Source organism: Siphateles boraxobius, unplaced genomic scaffold, assembly GCF_051911475.1.
Source record: "Siphateles boraxobius isolate OS27281-9 unplaced genomic scaffold, OSU_SipBor_1 101, whole genome shotgun sequence".
NCBI classification, from domain to species: Eukaryota; Metazoa; Chordata; class Actinopteri; order Cypriniformes; family Leuciscidae; genus Siphateles; species Siphateles boraxobius.
Genome location: NW_027508702.1, coordinates 66,114 through 89,205, shown reverse-complemented (window position 1 = coordinate 89,205; position 23,092 = coordinate 66,114). Strand labels below are relative to the sequence as shown.

At 38.1% G+C, this 23,092-nt stretch overlaps 1 protein-coding gene across 1 annotated transcript in view; it reads right to left on the bottom strand.

The window, feature by feature from the left end:
- Positions 1–12,530, bottom strand: part of LOC143752182 (nuclear receptor-interacting protein 1-like) — a 33,128-nt gene extending 20,598 nt beyond the window's left edge. Inside the window, exon 1 of the mRNA XM_077245255.1 lies at positions 12,270–12,530. The gene's annotated coding sequence lies outside the window, so the exon portion shown is untranslated. The remainder of the gene's footprint in view (positions 1–12,269) is intronic.
- Positions 12,531–23,092: the final 10,562 nt, after the last annotated feature.

Below are 23,092 nucleotides of genomic sequence, written 5' to 3'. Positions count from 1 at the left end.
ACAGGAACACCCACTAGGATCCTCATGCAACACTCAATTAGACCAAAGGTCATTCGTGCCAAGGCATCAGGTCCGTGTGGCTATTAGTATCAGACTCAAACTAGGGAAGTGAGCAGGGAAGCAATAAGTAATAAAAGATGTTACAGTGATTATATCATGGTTCAGCAGTGCTGGAGACATGACAAGAACAAGACCATAGGGGTGGACGATATAAGCAACAAAAAAATAGCAAAAACATTTTCTCAAAAACAAGATATAATCACAATTTACAATTTTTATGGGGGGAAAAAACTACAGAAAAACTACTGGAAAAAAGAATGTCCATATGACAATTTCCACAGTAATGGTAAAATAATCACAAATTGTATCATTTCAGATTTTTTATTTTAACACTTCATCAACAAATACATAATCGGAAATATCGTTTTATCCATTAATTCAACTGTAGCATTTTTTCAAAGCCAAATAATAGCAGCCATCAGCAACTTAATTAATTTATAAAGAGTTTAATTTATTAATGGTTATAGTATAGTGATTAATATAAATATCATGAAATATATAAAATGTTACATAAAAAAGCATTTTTGGCTCTGTTGCGAGTACAATTGTAATCTTAACTATTAATCTTAATTATCAATAAGAATACACCTCTAAATATTCAAATAATTGCTTTAATACTTTAATAATACTGGATAGTTTCCATATTATGTATTATTCATTCTCATAGTTGTCAGGAAACAATAAGTATGCAAAGCGAATTGAATTGGGTTCAACTTCAATCATTTTCATTCAATATATTGAGCCACTAATAAGAACAGTCTTCAACAACTAGACACTATATAGGCTACTTGATACTGATGTGATAAAATGATGTTCATCATAAAGGATTTAAAGTTTTAATGTTTCAATTCAGCCAATTCAAAATCCTGCACAGTAGCTACCGGCAACAGTCTGAGCTGTCATTCATGTTAACTTTGAATGTAATCCATGTATGGTTAAAAGTTAAGACTTGGATAGTTCACCCAAAAATGAAAAACCGGTTATCATTTACTCACCCTCATGTTGTTCCAAACCTGTATGAGTTCTTCAGTTGAACACAGAAGGATATATTTTGAAAATATGTTTGTAAACACATAGTAGATGGTCACTGACTTCCATAGTGGGAAAAAAAATACTATGGAAGTCAATAGCCATAAATACAGTCAAGTGTTAGATTACCAACATTCTTCAAAATATATCCTTATGAGTATAAATGATAGCAGAATTTTCATTTTTGGGTGAACTATCCCTTTAAACTCCCAAGAAATAAAAACGGATATCCAAAATAAAACTCAAATAACTTAAAATCAGGACTTTTCTCAAAGTTAAAGGAAAGTGTGACTACAGAGGATTTCTGGGGAAATGTGTCATCGCTTGATTGGGACTGATATTGAGGTCGTTGCAATTGCTATGTTTTACAATCATGCCGCCCTTCGCTTTCAGAGCAGGCCAACCTGCTTTCCATTACTCACAGTACTCATGATAAGAGCCATGGTGTGTGTGTGTGTGTGTGTGTGTGTGTGTACACAACTCAAAATCTCAAATACTGAAACTCCCGGTCAGGTCAAAGTCTCCTTATGTCTGTTAGACGCAGAACAGCTCACTTAAATCAAATATTGAACAGTGCAATATAAACTTTAAAGGGCCATTATTCAAAAAGAGATGCATTTTGGGTTCCAGAGTCCAGTCGCCTGCTCTGAGGCTTTCTCTCAGTGCGCTGAAGGATCCGTTGACCTTTTACGTTCTACAAAAACAACAATCGGTCATAAAAGGCCACGCCCACTGGGATCAGTGTCCAGGAGCGTAATGATGATGCAGTGATTCTCCCATGACTCCTGGCTTTCACCAGTGTGGAGATACTGATGTCATCTTAATTACCCTGAGCTATGGAACAACAACAACAAAACTTCAATTGAGCTGCGAGCTCACCTCGTACATTCAGCGACTTTAAGGAAACGATTTGGGAAATCATGGTGATCACAAAGAAGTCAGTCAAATTGTAAAACTGATACATAGTTTCAAACTTTAAACTATTGAAGAAAAGGAGAGGAAATTTTCTCAGCATTTCTGGGGTGATGAATCATCCGGGACCGATACTTAGGTCGGTACAATTGCCAAGTTTCAACATTTGAGATGTTAAAGAAACAATGAGAGAATCAGTTCAATATCTCAGATAATTTTTTTTTATAAATATAATTCAAGTTAATACTAATACATACACACAATACAGTTATTATACATTTAATGTATTATATTATAGTAATTATTATTTTAATCAATATTTTTATTTGATAAAAAAAAGTATTTATATATATATAAATAAAATACACATCCATCGGTAACACTTTACAATAAGGTTCATTAGTTAACTACATTAGTTAGCATAAACTAATAATGAACTAGACTTATAAAGCATTTATTAATCCCTGTTAATTTCAACATTAACTAATATTTTTCAATAATTCACTTTATTGAAATCTTGTTAACATTAGTTAATCTACTGTGAACTAACATGAACAAACAATGAACAGCTATATTTTTTTATTAACTAACATAAAAAAGATGAACAAATACAGTAACAGATGAAGCTATTGCTCAAGGTTAGTTCATGTTAGTTAATACATTAACTAATGTTAACTAATTAACCTTATTGTAAAGTGTTACCCATCCATCAATCTATCTATGAATAAACACTCAGAACAAGAGTGACAACTATTATCTGTTCTGTGAAAATAGCCATTGTTTCTAAACTGTAACTGAGACGTTATAGTATTTTCTCAGTGAATGTTCTCGATGGGTGTGATGGTCCTGAGAGACCGCAGACCTCCATGAACCGTTTCGGGCATATAATATGTGCTTCATTTGCAGCTCTCTACTGTTCGACAAGCCGTTTACAAGACACAGTCCCTGCCGTTGACCCACTTCTGTGTGTGTGTGTGTGTGTGTGTGTGTGTGTCTGCCAACAGCCCCTGCACCCCATCTGACTGACTGCAGCACCGCAACCCTCGGCCTCCCTGAACTGGGAGGAAAATAGGTCACCATGGCCCACTTTTGTTTCTTTTTCCCCCCACTAAAAGAGTGTGTATGAAGACTGCTGCAGAGACTTGATCAGGCAGCAGCAAAAGAAGAGAAAACACAAACACCGTAGAGAGAAAGAGAGAGAATCTACAGTACCTTCATTAACCTCAGTATTCAGAGTGCACATGCTCCTCGCATCAGTGACGTACAAGGGTCTTATCAGACAGCAAGAACGAACACAACACATGCCTTAATTAAACACAGCTCACGAGCCAAGTGTGGCCGTCTGAATCACACACGTCATGTGTACACAACTCCTCATTTACAACCTTACAAAATGACCTCATCAGTGAAAACAAGACAGCCTTATCTCAAAAGTTACAAGGTGGGCCTCAGGTCAAGGTCGTTTACTAAGGCCAGAAATTAGGTTTGACCCTTGTATGTGCACTATATATATAAGAAAATGTATACATTTTGATTTAACAAGTTCCTTAGATGAGATATGGATGTGTTGTGCTGATAGTGTTGTGAAAGTCTTGTGTATGATTACTGTAAGGTGAGAACATATTTTTCAAACAACACAAACACATGCATGTGAAGAGATATCGATCAAGCACTCAATGCCAACAACAACTCAAGCTCTCATATATCTGTCTCTGACATTAATTATTTTGTCAGTTTCAAAAGCAAACACCCGGCACACATCTCAGCAAAAAAAATTAATCATGTCACCAAAATATGGGCAAAATTTGCTTAAAGGGTAATTAAACCCCTGGTCAGAGCCTGACTCCACCCACTGACAATATTTGAAAAATGCTGGAAAAGTGGGCGGAGCCCAGCGGAGATAGAGGGGACGAACCGAGGGCGGGGCTGAGCGGGGGGGCGTGCACCTGAGACCCGCAGTGACAGCTGCTGTCAAACTAGCTAAAATGGAGTGACGCAAGTAGCTTTGCAACAGAGCGGTCCTTTGAAGTCGCGAACTTTTCTCCCCCACCTTCACCTGAAGTGGAGGAGGGTGAATTGTCTGTGGACACCAGCTCAAACTGCGGTCTTGACTCCCGCATCGCGATCGGCATCCAATTATTCTTATATTCAGTCATTTTGAGGTAATTTTTCCAGGATTATTATTACTATTACGTTCAATATATTTTGCTGCTATGTGAAAAAAATAATCAGCAAATCGCGCCGGCGCGTTTGTCGACACCAGAGGATTAACTTTAGCCTAATAAGAAGGAACATAAATTATGATTAAAAGTAAATGCTCACTCACATCATGACGCCGCTGCGGTGGTGGAGTTCATGCAGGAAGAGCAGCGTTTGGCAGCGCGAGCTGTGTGGAGAAGCCCATTTTCACCTCCATTGCGTTGGAGAAGCAATCCCACGTAAAATGCAGGTTGCACACTGTAGCGATAGGCGAGATCAACTACCTAGGCTACATGAAATAATCTAAATAACTATATAAATGCTATGCTAACTAGATGCTAATATATACAGTATCTATCCTGATCGTTTTCAATACTTGTAATTCCAACTCCTGACTCGCTACAGTAGTTTTGACGGAACCAGATGCTTTTATACCAGGGGCTGCCAAGGACGTGGTGAGCTCGCACCAAGGGCGTGACCGAGTGACGACAGAGAGTATTCTACGTCAGAGAGTACCCCTACTGCAGGAGCTTTCCATTTAACCTGAAGAGGGCAGCACTCAGACGTTTTTACACCATATATTTGAAAATTAAAACACTTTATACCCAAATGTCAAAAAATGTACTCGAATCAATGAACAGCATTTATGAAGCTCCATTCTTACAGATAATTACCTAAAAATAGTTGTTTTAGTGTTTAGTTACCCTTTAACAATTGTCAGCCTTTTCTGATCATCTTACATTTGCCCAAAAGAAAAAAAAATGTAAAAAAATCAATCACCTTTAAATATTGGCTCGCATCATATATCTCAGTTTATCACTATTTTACGAAACACTCTGGAAAGCTTACAATCTCAATTAAATGCATTTTGAAATAAAATAATAATAATAAACGAGGCTCAAACATCCATTACATAACAGACATGCGTCTTTATTTGAGCACTTCCGTCAATGAAACATCACTAAAGCATTGAAATAAATATCAGTAAATAATATTAACTTAAATAATATAATAGTTAAATATTTAAAAAACATTTGTTTAGTATTTCCACACAAAGACGCGTGATATAGCCTAAGCTTAGCGCTCAGGGGATCAGGGATGTGGGACACGAGCAGAAACACCATCTCTTTTATTTTATTTTATTTTATATATCTTCATGTTTTCTACTTCAGAGGTCAGAAGAGCAAATGTTATCTTCCATAGGGGCAAGACATTTAAGCAGTGTTTGATTTTGTGCTGCCAGAGAAAGCGAAACTAAAAATCACCCGCGCGTGTGAAACGTGCTTTACAAAAAACGTGACGCACCTTACCAAGTATAATAACAAGCACAAACGGTGTTAAAAAGAATTTGACGTGCAAGTAAAAAGCTTGTCCTACAGCGTTTTCTACTTTACCACAGTAAAGAACGCGAATATAATAGGCCTACTTAAAAGCGAACCAAAGGAAGAAACGTTTAATTCCCTGTGAAAATGGGTGGGATGTGAGTGAAGATTTGGGAAAAGAAATGTCCGGCGGAATAATAACTAATGAAATATTGTTAAATTCGCAGATAATCGGGTGATCGACAAAGCTTAAATGTATGGGCTCACGCGCAACTCTCTCTTTCATCACCAAATCCAAATGTTTCCATGGCTGCGATGTAACATTTAATTGCTAACCTATTATTTCTTTTGTAAACAAAGCTTTGTGCTTCACTCCTGACATAATATTAAAGTAAAACAGCATTCACATAAACATTTTTTTTTTTTTTTTGCAGTTGTCAAATTTACCGGCACAGCCCGAGCCTAAAGAAAATAACACATTCATGTAAACAAATCTGAAGGGCAAAAAACAAGGTGCTGAATCAAACTGATCATTGACCTTTTTAAACCCGTTTAAGTGTATTTAGAGCAAGAGTATTTAGGGCAGCCCTGGATGGAGAGACAGGTGGCTTAAAGAAAAGATCTGCTATATTTGAGCCGTCTGGCCTCTGTGACTGAATGAGACATATAAACATACTTACATAAGCAGAGCGACAGCACATGTAAACATCCAGCACAGGTCAGCGGCCACAGGTGAACCAGTTTCTACACGGCCACGAATGTACAGCATTAGCTCACTGAAATACTCAATACTCAAGGTCACTGGAGCAGAACTGACTTTGTTATAACCTGGTGAAAAATACCAACTGTGGGTTTGTGAAAGAGATAAACTTTGCTGATCACAGTGCGCTGGGAGTACTGAACCTTATACCAGCTAGATGTAAAAATGCTGATATAGTTCAGTTCTTTTCTGAGAATCTTTCAAGCCATTGCAATAAATGTACTCCAAAAAAAGGAATTTCACCGTTTTAAAATACTTAATACTCACTTATTATAACGGGTTTAGATAATAAAAAAAATATTTGTACTTAAATATTTCCTTTTTATTTTAATATATATATATATATATATATATATATATATATATATATATATACACACTTTTATTTTTGTTGCAATAATTCCTTTGGTTATAAATTAATCGATTTTTTCTATCACAGTTTTTAGTCATTAGAGCAAATACATAAACATCAGCAAGGCAAGGCAAGTTTATTTGCGGTATATAGCACATTTCATACACAATGGTAATTGAAAGTGCTTTACATAGAAGAAATTAAAATAATCAAAGGAAATCTGAATAATTAAAACAGTTTAGAATAAAAGATAGCATATACATTAAATATTTCTATTGCCCAACCATAGCATATGAAGAAGCATGTGGCAAAAACAACTAAATTATGTCTAATATTTCTTTCCACCAGACCAGATTGAAACTAGGCAAAGACTCCACCGTAATTATTCAGTTTTGTGTTATGCAAAATCAATCACCGAATCAATATTCATCATGCACAGCGGTGAAGCTGTGAATTCACAATATGAATGAAAAACTCACCCAAACCTGTAGTCAAGTGTGACACATAAGCCCTTCAACATGGTGTCACATGACTGAATCCTGTTTTAGAGAGTTACTTAAAAGCTTTCGGGTCATATCAGTCAGGTCAAGGTCGGAGCGCTGTGTTAATGCCAGGAAAGCAGGCGCTGCCTCCATAAGCCCCGAGCGGTCTGCTAGGACAAAAGGATGTCTGTCCAAGGACATCTCTCAAAACTACCGAAAGAGATGCGCACAAACTTGACTAATCAACGGCTCGAGGCTGATTGGGATGCGGAGTGTGTGATGTGAACACGCAGGAATTGCATCTCACATGGAGAAGGTCTTAGTTCAACACAAAAATCCAACACTTTCCCCTCGCGTCTACTTCATGTGGCAGGAGTGCATACAAACAGCAGTCCATAATAATATATCCCAGCATGCCTCGCTGCATGAAGCATTAGAGTGCTTTGAGAGCAGGGGCATGCGGTGTGAATCTTTCAACGTTTTCACCGCTGGCTGTGCGTGAGGGACGGATAGCTACACCCCACATCTAGCGGCTGCTGAGGTGTCCCTTGTTGCCTGGCAACAGCTCAGCTCGTTTTAACCCCTTAAGTAAGTATTAAGTGATTCAGCAGTCTGAGGCCAGTGACGGGTGGGCTGCTACAAAAGTGACAGGACTTTATTACTTTCCGGGGTTTTAGCGTGCAGCTCTGTGCTCAAAAACACACGGCGGCGTAAAATCTGCTTGACCCCTGACATCTCTCCATGAAATGAGTCATAGCAGAATCAGCCCCGTGACATCCACAGAAGCAGGAAGATATTAGCTTAAAGCTGCGATAAAGTGCATGTTTACACCTGGTGAAAACATCCATCTCACGTGATCCCATCAGTGGTCGCCGCTTATACTCGTGAGTGCTTACGATTTTGTTGAGGGGAGTTAGCACAAGCACGAGTTAAAGAGTTCACACAAATTAAAATACTTTCTTCTGCACTCTGCAGAACACAAAATCTTAATGTTACACATTTTTCTCAATACAATTTAAGTCAGTGGGGCCCAAAGCAACAGTACACCCAATTAACTTTGATTATATCGACTTTTACTTTTCTTTTTATTCACAGCTAAAAAAAAAAAATGCATATAAATTGAAAAAAATTGCCTACATTATAATCAGGGCTTGACATTAACTTTTTTTCTCACCAGCCACTGTGAAAAACACTGCCATATAGATATTTTAAATATTATCTCATAATTTGGCAGCGGGTTTATTAGGCTGCTGTCACTTTAAGACCTGACGCACGGATCCGATATACGGTTACACATGCATTTTCTTTCTCAACTGTTTACGTTCACTTAAAACATAACTGACTGTGTTTACGTGAATACTCGCCAAGACCGGCATTTTGATATTATTTTGCGTGTATTTGACCGTTTAAGTGCAATCAGCAGCAAAAAAGAACTCAATTTTGTACTGAGAGGCGGCTGTGAGCGCAAAATCTGATGGAATGAGTAAAATTATGTGCAATACACACAATCCCACGCAGAAATTCAAGCCCTGTAACACCAACAATATTCATCCGGGGGAAAATGAAACGAGTGAGTGAGGAGAGGCGGGTTTGTGTGTAACTCGCTGTCGGAGAGATGAGAGAGAGAGCAGATGGTAGTGTGTATCTATTCTGCGGAAAATGAGTACTGGGAGCGTTTCAGATATTTTTAGTCTCGATATATATATATATATATATATATATATATATATATATATATATATATATATATATTACAACACTGCATTGCACTTAGCTTATTGTTTCAGATGCCTTTTTAAAAGACTACAATTGAAAACTTTATATATTATATTCAACCCGCCTCAATGGCTAGTAGGAGTGACTGTATATATATAGTGTGTAGCACACACACACACACACATAATGCTTATCAAAACGGTTCAACCTCAAGCGGCAGTCTTTATAACCCACACATCCATCTTTCATTCATAGATTCTGAAAACTCCTCTTTAGTTAATTGCTTGGGCCAGTGCGATCTGAAAGCTTTTAGATGAGAGAAATAATGAAGCTTGGATCATTCCTGTCACCTTCTCTGTGAATGCCTTACTGATGCTCTGATTGCAGATCATTCTGCGAGTGTTCATCTCTTCAGCATTACTGCAGGGTTTATGTCCTTCTCAGAGCTTTGAAGGTTTCTGAACGAACAGACCACTAATATGGTGTGAAGGACAGTTTGGCACGCTGTGGCCTTGAACAGCAAAATCTGCATGTATTCATCTCTCAGCTCAAAGAGACAAACGACTAAGCGGCAAAACTCCAGAATCACTGGAAAGGACTGCAGTTTCACTTAGCACAGCATATAAACTGCTTAAAATAAGGCACGATTAGTAATGTCCCCCAGGAGCAGAAAAATCTTCTTGAACCCAATTGCCAGGATTCCTTGACCTCCAGGTCCATCTTGCCTCAGGACATAGTGGGCAATACAGTAATACAGCTGGCAGCTAGAGGTCAGCCGGGTAATTATATTAAATTAACTTGTGTCTGTGTTATACAAGTTGTTGAGATCATGTTTCTCATGATCAGCATTTGTCCATTTTGGAGGCCAACTCACATTTACAACTGGCCTACATGCTTTCCATCCACCACTCTTTGCAGAACACTCATGGCTAAATACTAAATAGAAACAAGGCAAAATTAACATTTAGTTATATCTAGAGAGTATCTGCACATTTGATAATTTTCTGCATCATTTTAGTGGACCTAAGAATAGTAAAATGTTAAGAGTGTAGTGCTAACTTAATTTATTGGCCAAAATATATATGAATATGTATACGATATGCATACGAACAGGCAAGTGTATAATTTAAGTAGTGTTCAAAATTGCATAGATTGGTCGATTGGTAGGGGTGTTAAGGTCACTGCTATTGTTCTAATGTGTGGTGATGCTCGATTTATCGGAGTTACATCTCCCAGCAAACCTCCACCGCAAATTCAGCAAACTATAAATCGTTTGCAGTAAATCAATCAGCAAAAATCAATCCATCGCTATAAATGAAAGCCCTGCCACCGTCCCAAGGCTGAGGGGAGAAGAATCTGTGCCCTGTATTTCATCGCAGTGTTTTAACTCTGCTCAGTAAATATTGTTCGATTTTGGGCTGTCCCAGACAAACAATGACCAATCCTAAACGGTGGTCCAGTGAGAGGTTAGCTTTGTGACCGAAGATAGCCTGCGATAATTTTCTGACAGTGTCAGAAGTTTAGCATGATCCTCTCAATAGTGTTTGCTGCCACGACCTACGTTTACTGACTAGCCAATAAAAGTGCAACATGAAATGGCGTATTGATCAACGCGACATGACGCCAAAACTTAAAACTATTTGCAAAATTAGCATGCCAAGTTGGCCTCTTTTCCCTAGCCATGACCCCGCGTCCATATTCTCCTCCATCGCTTCCTCCTCTTTTTTTCAGCGCACATAAAAACTGCCAAAGAGAGATTCATCTTGCTCTATTTGTTTACCACTAGCGCACACTGATGCGGTTCTATTCTTCATACTAACTTGCGTCGTAGTCTACGATTCAATAGGTGTTATCATCTTATACATACATGTACCCAAGTTTATTAGATCCATGTCGTACAGTGTGATTTGTAATGATCTTGGCTTGCTGAAATCTAGTCTGTAGCAGGCGTTACACCTACACAGCCAGTCTTCATCCTTTCTTTTGGTGAACAAAACCTCTCGTAAAAACAGCACAAGTGCTTGTTGATCTCCAGGCCACCTGATATACCCTGTATACAACAAGATTCATTACACAAGGAACAAACATGCAACCACTGTGTCCCTGAGCTGTCAACTGACCTGTTAATGAGTGTAAAGCGCCCACGGCTTCTATGGATTTACGACATGTTACGCCAGCAAGTTTATGTTTTGCACAAGCAAAACCATGTGCTTTAATATTGCTAAGTGTGTGCTTAGAAGTTTAGGAAGATAGTATTTTAAGGTGACGATGACCCAGCACTGTTTTAACCGCTCTCAGTTGATTTCATTGACATCCCCTCTGAGAAATTAGGTCGCTGTGTGTTCATTTTCATTTCTCTGGCAATGATAACATCATTACAAGTCAGCATCAATCTTAAAGAAGTCACATAATACTGTCACCCTGATTCTCTCTCGTCTCTTCTGATGTCGCCAAATGTCTGATGAAGAGACATGGGTGTGTATATCATATATTATCATAAAGATACACATTTTCTCATGGAGATGAGAGTGAAAGATTTGAATAAACTAATCCTATGATAAATTGTTGTTTCTCAATCCCCTACGTTCTGATCTCTTTAAAACACATGCAAATCTATGCTGTTTGCAGAAAGTGACAAATGTGAGTTTTTCTGTAACTTTGGTCTTTTCTTTGAGCAAAGAAAAGCACCTGAACCAACACTGAACCCAAACTATGAACTATGATCTTTTAAGCCACAGGAAACCTTATGAAAACTATAAACAATGCAAAGTCCAAAATCTATGCCTGTTGTCTACATAAGAACACACACACACGTATAACTGACACTCACTTAGCAGGTGATATCTTGTTCTGAACAGATTACCCTAGTGTGTGTATTATAATATATATATATATATACACACACACACACACACAAATATGGAACATCAGTAAAGTCATTATCACTTCAGTAAACCAAATTTAAGACTTCTTACACTGCATTACATAATCTTACATAAATAGATTTGGCACGGGAAAAAGAAACATAATCTATTCTTATCCCCGTATTTCGATGAATAATAATAACTAGCACATACATGAAACGGTAACATCGCACTGACAGTAACAAGAGAAACAAAATGGAAACTAAATGACAGAAGCGACCATTGCGATTCACACAGCACACGTCCTTGCGTCTTTGGTCTCGTTGTTTCGTCTTTAAGACGCCGAGTCAAGTTAAAAACTGTTCAACTTTTAAAAACGCTGTCTCGAGACCACAACGTCCTGTTTATAACGGTAAGAACGCGTCCCGTGTGAACGGCGTCTCGCATTCCGTACGCGTCGGTTTTTCTTTCAGCACCTCCTAAAATCACAATAAACATACAGCAAACATCTCAGTCATATGCAGCGGAGTGTTTGCAGCTGCTGGGCGGGCATCGAGTCGTCTCTACACGTACCTGATTCCGCTATCCGAGCGTGAGCGAGCGTTTCCTGCGCGGAGACGTGCGTCGTGAACCGCGCCAAATGGAAGTAGAGTCCAAACACTCATCGGGCTCCGGCACCGACTGTCGGGTCTGAGTCTGAATTGTGTATTCTCGGAATCCCCGAGAACTCCGCAATGTCCACACTCCTCCTCCTGCTCCTGCTCTCTCTTGCCCTCCCTGTCTGACCGACTGAGTGAGCGCAGCTTAAAGCTACAGGAGGCGCTTTGTGTGTACGTGCGTGCGCGCGCACAGGGAGACCGTGCGTCAACCCACCTCTCACTCTTTATAATCTGGAGTAATCTGAGAAAAGGAGAGTCTTTATGGCTTCTGATATACTGTATTTTATAAGCAAAGTGGATAAACATTTATATTGCGACTTATTTGACAAAAAAAAAAAACAATACACCGGCCAAAGCCATTTCACAGGACCAAAAGTGTGATTGTACAGGCAATCTCAACATTTTAGAAATTTAGTCTACATTAATATATTGTTCAGATTTCAAATTAGCGATTTAGTTTTTTTGCAAAAACATTGTTTTTTTAATGAGTATTATTCAACTACAAGTTCCTGGGTCTCGCATACACACCGCATCAGCAATTTTTGTTTTATCTCACTAAATTGACCTTTGAACTTAGGGGACCTTTCATCTTTGAACTTTGACCCCAAATGCCACATGAATGGAGATACAATATCCGCCCTTCATTCCTTCACCATCTCGAGTCGGTGACCTGTGCTCCAAAGCTTTTCACGGAACCATGGTTCATAGAACTTCAACCTTTGACCTTAGAACAGAGACACATGTGTGTTTAAGTAGTTTTTTTTTGTTGTTGTTTGTTTTTTCAGTCATTCTGTAGTTTGGCCTCCATAAGCAAAAAATTCTTTATGGATAATCTGCAATTCAGTCTGTTGATCTTTAAAGAATCAGGTATTTTATAGATTTATTGAAATTTTGGTAACATATACTGGTCGGTTTTGATGTATTCTGTATAAACATATTTTAGCTCTTTTTTTTATCAGGTTTATTTATTTACATGAATGCAAAAATGTATGTTTTTGAAAGAAGTCTCGTATATGCTCATTTGCACTTATGATCAAAAATACATTAAAAACAATAAAAGTTTGAAATATTATTACATACAATTTAAAACAAATGTTTTCTGTTTAAATATATTTTAAATGTAATTCATTCCTGTGATGCAAAGATGAATTTTCAGCATCATTAATCCAGTCTTCAGTGTCACATGATCCTTCAGAAATCATATGATCTGCGACACTGAAGACTGAAGTAATGATGCTGAAAATAATAAATTACTTTTGAAAAAATATTAAGATAGAAAGCATTTCTCTTAAATTGTATTAATATATTACTGTTTGTGTTTGATTTCATATATTACTCTTTGATACTATGACAAGATATTTTGGATGGCATCAGATGAACGAAAACTGATAAAGTTTCTTCATCTATCATTAACAGAACTGATTGCCACAAACAAGTGTCTCATACTGAATGAAGTATTACGGTACAATATGGCTTTATATGCAATATCTTTCTTCTCTGCTGTCATTGAAATGCAGGACAGGTTTATATTCTGGTTCCAGAGGTCCAGCCGGGTGTCCAGGGCATTTGAACTCAGACGCCTGACTGTCTCAAGGGGAAGAAGCCGCTGTGTCAGAGGACATTAACCTTTGACCTCTGGCCCCATCCATGCATTAACCTCTGTGTATCTGGTGGCCAGAGAGGAAGAGAGACCAGCGAGAGCAAAAGATATGACACGAGATGAGACAACAATGATAAGCAAAATAGGCATGCTGTTCAAATGCATTTTGTTTGACAATTTCTGCAACTCAGAAACATGACAGGCGTCACTAACCTCTTCAACCTCAGATTACATTTGTATTTAGAAACGTAAGAAGGCAGGCACTGTAAACACACTTAAGAGAGTATTTGGAAGGTATTTGCAATATAATGTCGAATGTCAACAGATACAAATCAGAATTGTACAAAATAGTTTAAGCTAAACGAATTGGCTTGAAGAATGGCAGCAAAAAGTCAAGAAGCTGAGAGGTACAATAAACAAGTGTCAAGTTTCTCTATCGGGAGCTTTCATTATACAACTATTCAAATAAGATTCTGACTATAAAAGTCTGGAATTAAACTATTAAACCATGCATTTGATGTTCATGTGCACTAAATGTGCTGTCAACTGTGTGAATAACACCTGACTGAGAGCATTTCTTAATGACACGGATATGACAATGTTGATATGTTTGTTCTGCTACGCTGCTGATGTTGATTGATATTTCATTGGATTTCTCTTAAATCTCACGCTTTTAAACTTTCCTCGAATTTCTTCACTTATATTCCCTATTAACACCCTTTTACTGAGTGGTTCGTAAAGAAATTAAATGCAAAAACTGATGGAAAAAAACTATATGCCAAAATGTATTTAAAATACCTTTATTCCATACCAAGTATACAAATCCATTAACATATTTACTGACATGTCGCTTGAGAGTTACTGATATAAAAATATTATAATTAAATTTTATTTAGAGTACTTCTTTTTTTGCACAATGCACATTTTTGTTTGTTCCAATTTAGCCGACTTTAAGAATACAGTTTAGTATACAAAAAGTACAATAGCAGAATATTTATATTACAGTATTTGTAGTATACTTAGCATAAAAATAAATGTATTTCAAATACATTTTAGTATATTTATTTTTCACTAAGGATTTTCACTAAATCTTTGTTTATTTTTAATTTTGGGCGATAATATAAATGCTTTAGCTAACACTGTCCCTCACTTATTTTTGATGTGTGTTTGATCATACTGGACGTGCATGGATAAAGGTGTAAAATCAATGAAGATATAAAACAAATAAATAACTATGGATTAAAATCACTATCTAGTTATGTTACAAGCAAAAGTATACGAAAACATACAAAATCTGGCATTTCAGTAGAAAAAACAATTAACATAACAAACATATCTACCAAAAACATACATGAACCAGGATACAATATGCAACATATTAAAATTAATTAATGAATTAATTAATCAATGCAAAAGTATATGCAATCTGGCATTGAAAAAAAATTACCAAAAAAATAACTTGAATGAGCCTTTATGGAAACCATTCCTTTAAACTGAACGACACAGGTGATCACCACAGCATCCAAAGTCATGACCTAGATAAAGATGTATTCATAAATAATCAGACAGGCATGAAGGCATAAGATTTAATATTCTGTTTTTGCAGGGCTCCAAATATACGTCTATAAATAGCCCTCACAGGATTATATCTCGAACAGGAAGCTTTCAGAGCGCTCAGCGACTGATCATCGCAGGTATTAAAGCGAGCGTTACACTCGCAGGGGTTCAAAGTCCGTCTGAGCATCCGTTAGCCTCTTGATATCTCCATGATATGTGTCAGAAAGAGGCGGGAGGACGGTTTCATCCTTTTTTTTTCCTAGTCTTTTTCGCTCCCTGAGGCTCAAAGACACAAAAAGTCTCTGAGGCGAGAGACAAGAACGTCTCTGAACAGCGTCTCTGGTGCATTCATGCCATAAAAATGGTTTCCGAAACATCGTTCCCTGCGTTAATCAAAACTGATGAGTGATTTGAGCTTGTCGTTTCATGAATAAATAAGTTTAAAAGCTCCCCGGTGACTGACGGGGAAGAGAGCATTTACTCTGGATGTCTCTCTTTACATCTTCAGCATTTAACCTACATTCGCAGGCTCTCAAACACTTTGGCTGTCACTTCTGTGTCTTTGCTCAAATATGAAATCTAGGTTGCCGCTGGTGTGTGTACGTGTGAGTAAATGCTCCAAAATCTAGCAGAAGGACAAGTCCCGGCCTGTCACAGAGAGGTGGTTTGTCTATCCTTCCTTGCGCTTTCCGAGCGTGTCTTCTTGACCTACTTTGTGGTCTTTGGTTAATCCCTGGATATGAGAGACAGAGAGAGAGGTCTGGGAGGGGCTGCTTTGCTTTTCTTCTGTCTCATTTGACTATCAGATGGAAAGGACAGAGCCCCTTGTAAAAACATTTCCAGGCAGCCATGAGATTTGAATGTGCCATCACAGCACTCTCCGCCGTTGTTATTCTTTCGCTCTCTGATCTTTTCCCTACTGCCATCCTGAAGATCTTTTTCTCCGAGGAGGCGTCGCGTCTGAGTTGTTACTGACACCGAGACATGGTTCTCATCAGGTGACAAACAAGCTCTGACATCTTTCCTGTCATGTTGCGTCTGGCCTTGTTTCTAACTTAACACACCATTCTCTGGAGATGCCACCGATATTTTCTTCTTTTCTACGAGAAGGACTTTGTTGTGGATCAGAATCTTTCTAGATTGAGAATAAACACATTATAAAAGCCAGTGTATCAGCTTTTTAAGTGACACAGTTGGGTGAGAATTTATTACCCAGCGTTAAAAGGATCGAGTTATTGAAACTCTTGTCATCCTCGTCCGTGTCAGATTTCTGATGTTGTAGTTGATAGGGGATTGTGTTTGTGTTTAGGACGTGTGTTACAGACCTCAGCTTCCACTGTGGATGAAACAGAAGGAACTCTGTGTGGAGGTTTCTACTTTTCTACCCCAAAATTTTATATTTACTCACCCCCAAGAGATTTCATTCAACTATGTGCTATTTTCCAAAGTATGAAGCTATTTGATCGAGCAATGACTGAACCTGCCCTTTCAAATCTAATATAGTGGCATCACTGCATCAAATAAAGTGTCAATTACATGATCAAACATTATGGGTTCTTATGTGTCTCTTGACCAAATATCATTTAAAAATCATTTTGAAAGATATCTTATGGCTTTAGAACACTTGGAACACATCAAATATTGAAGCTGGACTTTATATAACATGTTTCATGTTAATGGCGATACTACTGAGCCACTGAAAGGGACATGGTGAAGAGAAAAAAAATTGAAATTATGAATTATATGTCAATTCTTTTGGGTTCTTTTGCAAATGTTTTGCGTTCCTCCGAGAAACTTTGCGTTCGCTCACAAAACTTTTACGTACCCTCGAGAAACTTTGCGTTTGCTCGCAAACAACACATGTTTTGTAAAAGGGGCTCTGTATGATGCTAATAAATATTGAAATTGTTACATTAAAAATAATTAAAATGATTAGAGGTGGGCTGAAATATTGGCAGTCGTGTACAAAAAGAGCAAATTACCGGGTTAAAAATTTAAAATAATTAAATTTAAAATACCGGGTCCCCGATACACGCCCGATACACCGTGTTGGGAAAGTTCACTTTCTACATGAACTAGTTCAAAGTTCAGTTCACAAATTTTAAAATGAACTAGTTCAGTTCATATTTCATACTTAAAATTTTTAACTAATTCATAGTTATTTTTTTTTCATATGTTGCTGCGAGCTATTCTTTTTCAAAATTATTGCCACAGTGACACACACACACACACACACACACACACATGCATGCACGCACACACACACACACACACACACACACACACAACTTGTTTAAATACATTTATGTTGTTAATAAATAACAAAAAAAATTTGTTGTACCAGTAATATCTCCAAGTTTTGTTTTTCACAGTAGAAATCTCAAATGTCATGATTTGCCAATGCAAGAGAGTACCGGCACCTTTTTCCCATTTCAAGCACTGGCCACAGCCCATATAGAACCACAGAGACCACTTATTTTATCTCGCAGGGAAAGTTGGCACAGAAAAAGATTATTCCCATCCTCCCCGACCTTGTCATAAAACTCATTTAAATGATCATACGACGCCTCCTTGCTGCTGCTTTTTGTGTTGATTACGCATGCGGCGGTGCGACACTAGTGTTGGTGTTGCCAGATTGGGTGTTTTTCCCGCTACATATTAAGTCCTGTTTACGGTGTGTTTTTGCCGGGTTTTCGGCTGGAAGGCTCTATAGAAATCTGGCACTCTATTGAACGAAGTTAAACTGAGAGAGCGTGCCGTTCACAGACACCAGAATTAACGAGTTCACAGTAACGTTCATCAGGCAGTAATACAGTACGTTCAGTTCACGTTCGCCCAAAATATGTACGAGTTCATGAACTATCGAACAACACTGCCGATACACCACCCCAGACTTTATTCAACCATAGTCACTTGGGCCAAGGCCTGGGAAGCCATCCCCGACGTGTCAAAATGGGTATTGAGCACAATAAAAGGAGGTTACTCGCTCCAATTCGCTCGCAGACCGCCGCGCTTTCATGCTGTGGTCGAGACATCGGTGAGCAACGTGGCTCACGTACTAGCGAAAGGGGCTGTCGAGACTGTTCCCCGATCACTAAGCGTGTCAGGCTTTTACAGCCGCAATTTCCTCATTCTGAAAAAGGATGGCCGCCTCAGGTCTATTTTAGATCTCAGACACCTGAACAAGCCCCTCATGGAATGGCCTTTCAGGATGCGACTAAACAAATCCTTGCGCAAATTCGCCCGAGGGATTGGTTTTTCTCAGATGCTTACTTTCACATCCAAAATGCTCCCATCACAGGCCATTCTTGAAATTCGAGGGGCAGGCCTATCAATGCACAGTTCTGCCATTCGGACTGTCACTGGCACCCCGTACGTTTACCAAATGCATGAACAGGCAGTCGGAACAGCTCTTTGTATGCTTCGGTGCCCGCAACAAAGGGTCCCCGGTCACGAAGCAGAGATTATCTGCTAGATAGTAGATGCTATCTCTTTAGCCTACGCTTCAATGGGCCTTCAACGTAGGGGTGTAACAAATACATCGATATGGATCGATGCATCGATCAAACGTCTAACGATACGATGCATCGATGCCACACATAAAATATCTATATTCGGTACCTTTATTTTGACACTCTCCACATCCTGTAACTTTTCTCAGCTGAAATAGACGCCTGACAAAATTGACGGAACCCTTTGTCACGAACGCCGGTATTTTCCACTGTTAAGGCATCGCGAGTTCATGTTTTACAACAGAAACGACAAGCACCCTTGTTGTTTTAGCGAATCAGTGCGCAGTATTTAGGTCAGGTGACAAGGCTGCTAGTCACTTCGAAAAGACGCGCTAGCTGAGAGGAGTTTCGTCAAAGCTGATTAAAAGTGATCGAGGATGGATTTCAACGAACTTGATGAATCCGTGATTTCTCCTTCGGGGCGTAAAAGTAAAATAAAAGCTGAAACTTTTTCACGGCATCTTGTTAAAACAGCACGTTAGTGGTGAGGGAAAAGCTCTCTGTATTGCGTGTCGTTAATCACAACAACAAAGTTTTGGAGATTAACGTTACAAAGATTAAGTGTTTTATTATGTATCGTAGCAATTACTTGGCTTTGTTTAACTCTGAAACATGAAATGTGGAGTTATCTGCTTTTGCCACACAAATATATATATATATATATATATATATATATATATATATATATATATAAATACTTTCAATACTTTCAATTTTATAAGTTACCTGTATTTTTTTAGTTATCATTACTTAATCAAAACAACCCAGCTGAGGTTTGATTGATATTCAAATGCACAATAAAAAAAAAACATGAGATATGAAAATGAACAAGAATGGAGTTATCTGTTTTTGCAAATGAACTCTTCTGTTATAGAGTTGATTTGCAAAAACAGATAACTCCGTTCTTCTTCATTTTCATATATCATGTTTTTTTTACTTGTAACTTGTAACAAACAACTTGTAAATGTCCCATTTGGGCGAGGATGTGCAATTTTCAAAGAGTTTAATTAAACTTTCATGTTATATATTTGTGGATGCATTTGTGAGTTAATAAACGTATTTCAAATGCTTGCTGTAAAGCTGCATTGCGTTTTAAAATAAAGGCTTCAATATTTTCGAGAAAAGGAGTTCATCCATATGTGATACCATATATCTGCATATATTACAGAATAGTATTGGTTTCTCACATATATGGACAACATTAAGTATAAATATGTGACAGATATTTGTTTCCCACATATTTAATAAATGTATGTAAACATATATGCATGTGATACTGATGCATTGAAATAAGTACATATATGCATATATAGCTACATAAATGCGTCTTACATATATTTCACATTTATGTGCGTATACTGGAAAATATATGGCACTTACATGAAAACGGCCATTTTTGCTATATTTTGAAATATATGTTTCATATATGTCTATGTGTTTTATATATATGAATTTTGCATATATTCTCATATAGGCAGCAGACATACATGGGCACTGACATTATATGTGTAATTTACATATATTTACATATATTACTTTTCTGTATGGGTTCCCTTATCTCTCAGGGAACCGAGGTTATGCTAGTAACCGAGTACCTTCTTTCTTATGGGCTTTTACAACAGATTTTTCAGGTTATGAGGAAAGGTCTTTGTTAAACATAACTTGACGATACTTTGAGGTTGTGTTCTACAAGGTAAACTGCACATACAGCATTCGGGTTTTGGAATGACATGAGGGCCGATAAAAAGTGACAGAATTTACATTTCTAGTTGAATCATTCCTTTATCATGTCTATATTATCAATCAAATTGGCGAGAGATGAAATATCAACAGTCTATAACGATAAGTGCACCCAAAGGTCACGTCCTAATGAAGTTCTGGAAGGTCAAAATCAGCCTTTGACTTTAAAACAGCCCAATCTGCATTGTTTGCATGAGGCCCACCTGTGGGGGAAACTCAGCTGTCAGCGAGACCCTCCTCACCCAGTGAGCCGATCAGAGGACGAAAAGACAACTCCGCAAGGTTACACCGCCTCTCTCTATGTCTCTCGCTCTCCGGTCGCTCAGGGGGAGGAAGGGGGAGAGCGGCCACGGCCCCCCCGGGCACATTTCCTCTGTTCCCACGGGGGCATTGACATTCAATTGCCCCTGTTTGCTCATTATCAGAGCAGCATGGAACAGTCTGAGGCTGTTTTAACAGGCCGTACGTAGTAGAGATAAAACTCCCCGTTTAAGGGGGGAGTCTGCAGTCCACAACAAGCCTGTCTCACTCTCTCTCTCTGTTTTTCACACATACTTACATTGTCATTCTTTCTCACACGTGTCTATGTTGAAAACAAGCAATGCGATCCAACAAAATTAGATTGTTGGATCGCATTGCTTGTTTTATTTATATTTTTCATATATATATATATAAAATATATCAATAAAAATAAATTACAATTTAGTCTGAATGGCCATATACTGTTTTGTCAAATATATCTTTTCATTAAAGTCCCCCTGTGGTGAAAATCAAGTTTTTAATGTAGTTTATGTCTATATGGTGATTTTAATATGCTTTAAAGGAACACTGCACCGTTTTTTTGAAATAGGGGTTATTTACCGTCTCCCCTACATTTAGATAGGTGGGCAAATGCATTTTTGTCTCAGTACATGCATTGTCTTAGTCTGGCAGCGCCGCGGCTAGCTTAGCTTAGCATAATGAATGGAATCCTTTGTTGCCGGATAGCATGTCGTGAGTAAAACTGATCCAAAAAAATAAAATAAAAATTACTTGTGGCCTGCTTATTCACAACGAGTACAAATACTCGGGGGGGAGGTTTGGCTGCAGGCGAAGCAATGTGACTTGGGCGCAGAGATATCACGCAACACCTGAAATAAAGCTTGTCACAACCGGCAAAAGTAATGATTATGCATGAAACATTTGAATTTTTTATTAATAAACTAGTGTAAACAGTGTTGGCTGCAAAGATAAAGTTAACGCAGTAGTGATAAAATTGCCTATAGAGAGAAATGCACACTTAATACGAATTAGCCTACATGAGCAGAGAGTAGCCAATTTCTTTTAGTTTTTAATTGTTTTGTTTAAAAGTAGACATTTCAAGCTTTCTATAGAGATTCTTCTCAGGTCAGTGAGACAAGTAGCTTATACGCTGAGTTTCAGTTCATGAGATGCGCTCCAGTTCACACGCTGGTGTCTCCATGTCCTGATTATATTGTCAACTATATTTGTTTCTGATTTATAAATCCAGGCAATTTGTTATACGCTATCTTAGGGGGGATGGTGATTTACCCCAATTTCAAAAAACGGTGGAGTGTTCCTTTAAGACAAACCATGTGCAAATTCATAAGTCAACACCATTGCTGCAGTGACAAAAAGACAGTCTCAAAAACGCGGTTTGAAATCGATGGTGTTTCTTGGGTCAAAAACTACCTTGTAACCAATCCCGTCATGAGGGGTGCGGGCTTTAGCATGTCATTAACTATGCAGTGAAGCAGGGGAGTCTCAAGAGAAGCCAGGTTATCCTGGTATATTTTTCTGTTTATGTGAAAAATCGTGTACATTTAGCAATATAGTGGGTGAATTATGTATATGATGTACAGTATATAACGATGTTATGATGAACTATATGCCTTTCTCCACTGACGTTCTGAGTTGTTCAAAGCGTTTCTAAGGACGCTGATTTTTAGAAGGCAGGTTTCTGACTCTGAGATGGCGAACGGGAACACACCACTACTGTGATCATTTCCTGCACATCCATGTTTATTTAATCCTTCATGCATCTCCTGTGTTTCTGTGTGAGTTTTTTGTGTTCACAGCGATTTGAAAGTGTATGATCCTCAGTCGTTTAGTGTATGATGCAAAGTTTAAACGTGCATTAGAAACAAACGTTACTGGTGTGCATCTTTAGGCAAAACAATGGCACTGGCAAATGTTATATGAAAGATATGTCAGTTCAAGTTGCTTTCAGTTAAAACAGCTCAAACATGCATTTTAGTCTGGGACTAAGCTTAAGCCCTGTCTGTGAAACACGTGGAAAAGTATTTTGAAATCTGTTCAGAATGTGTT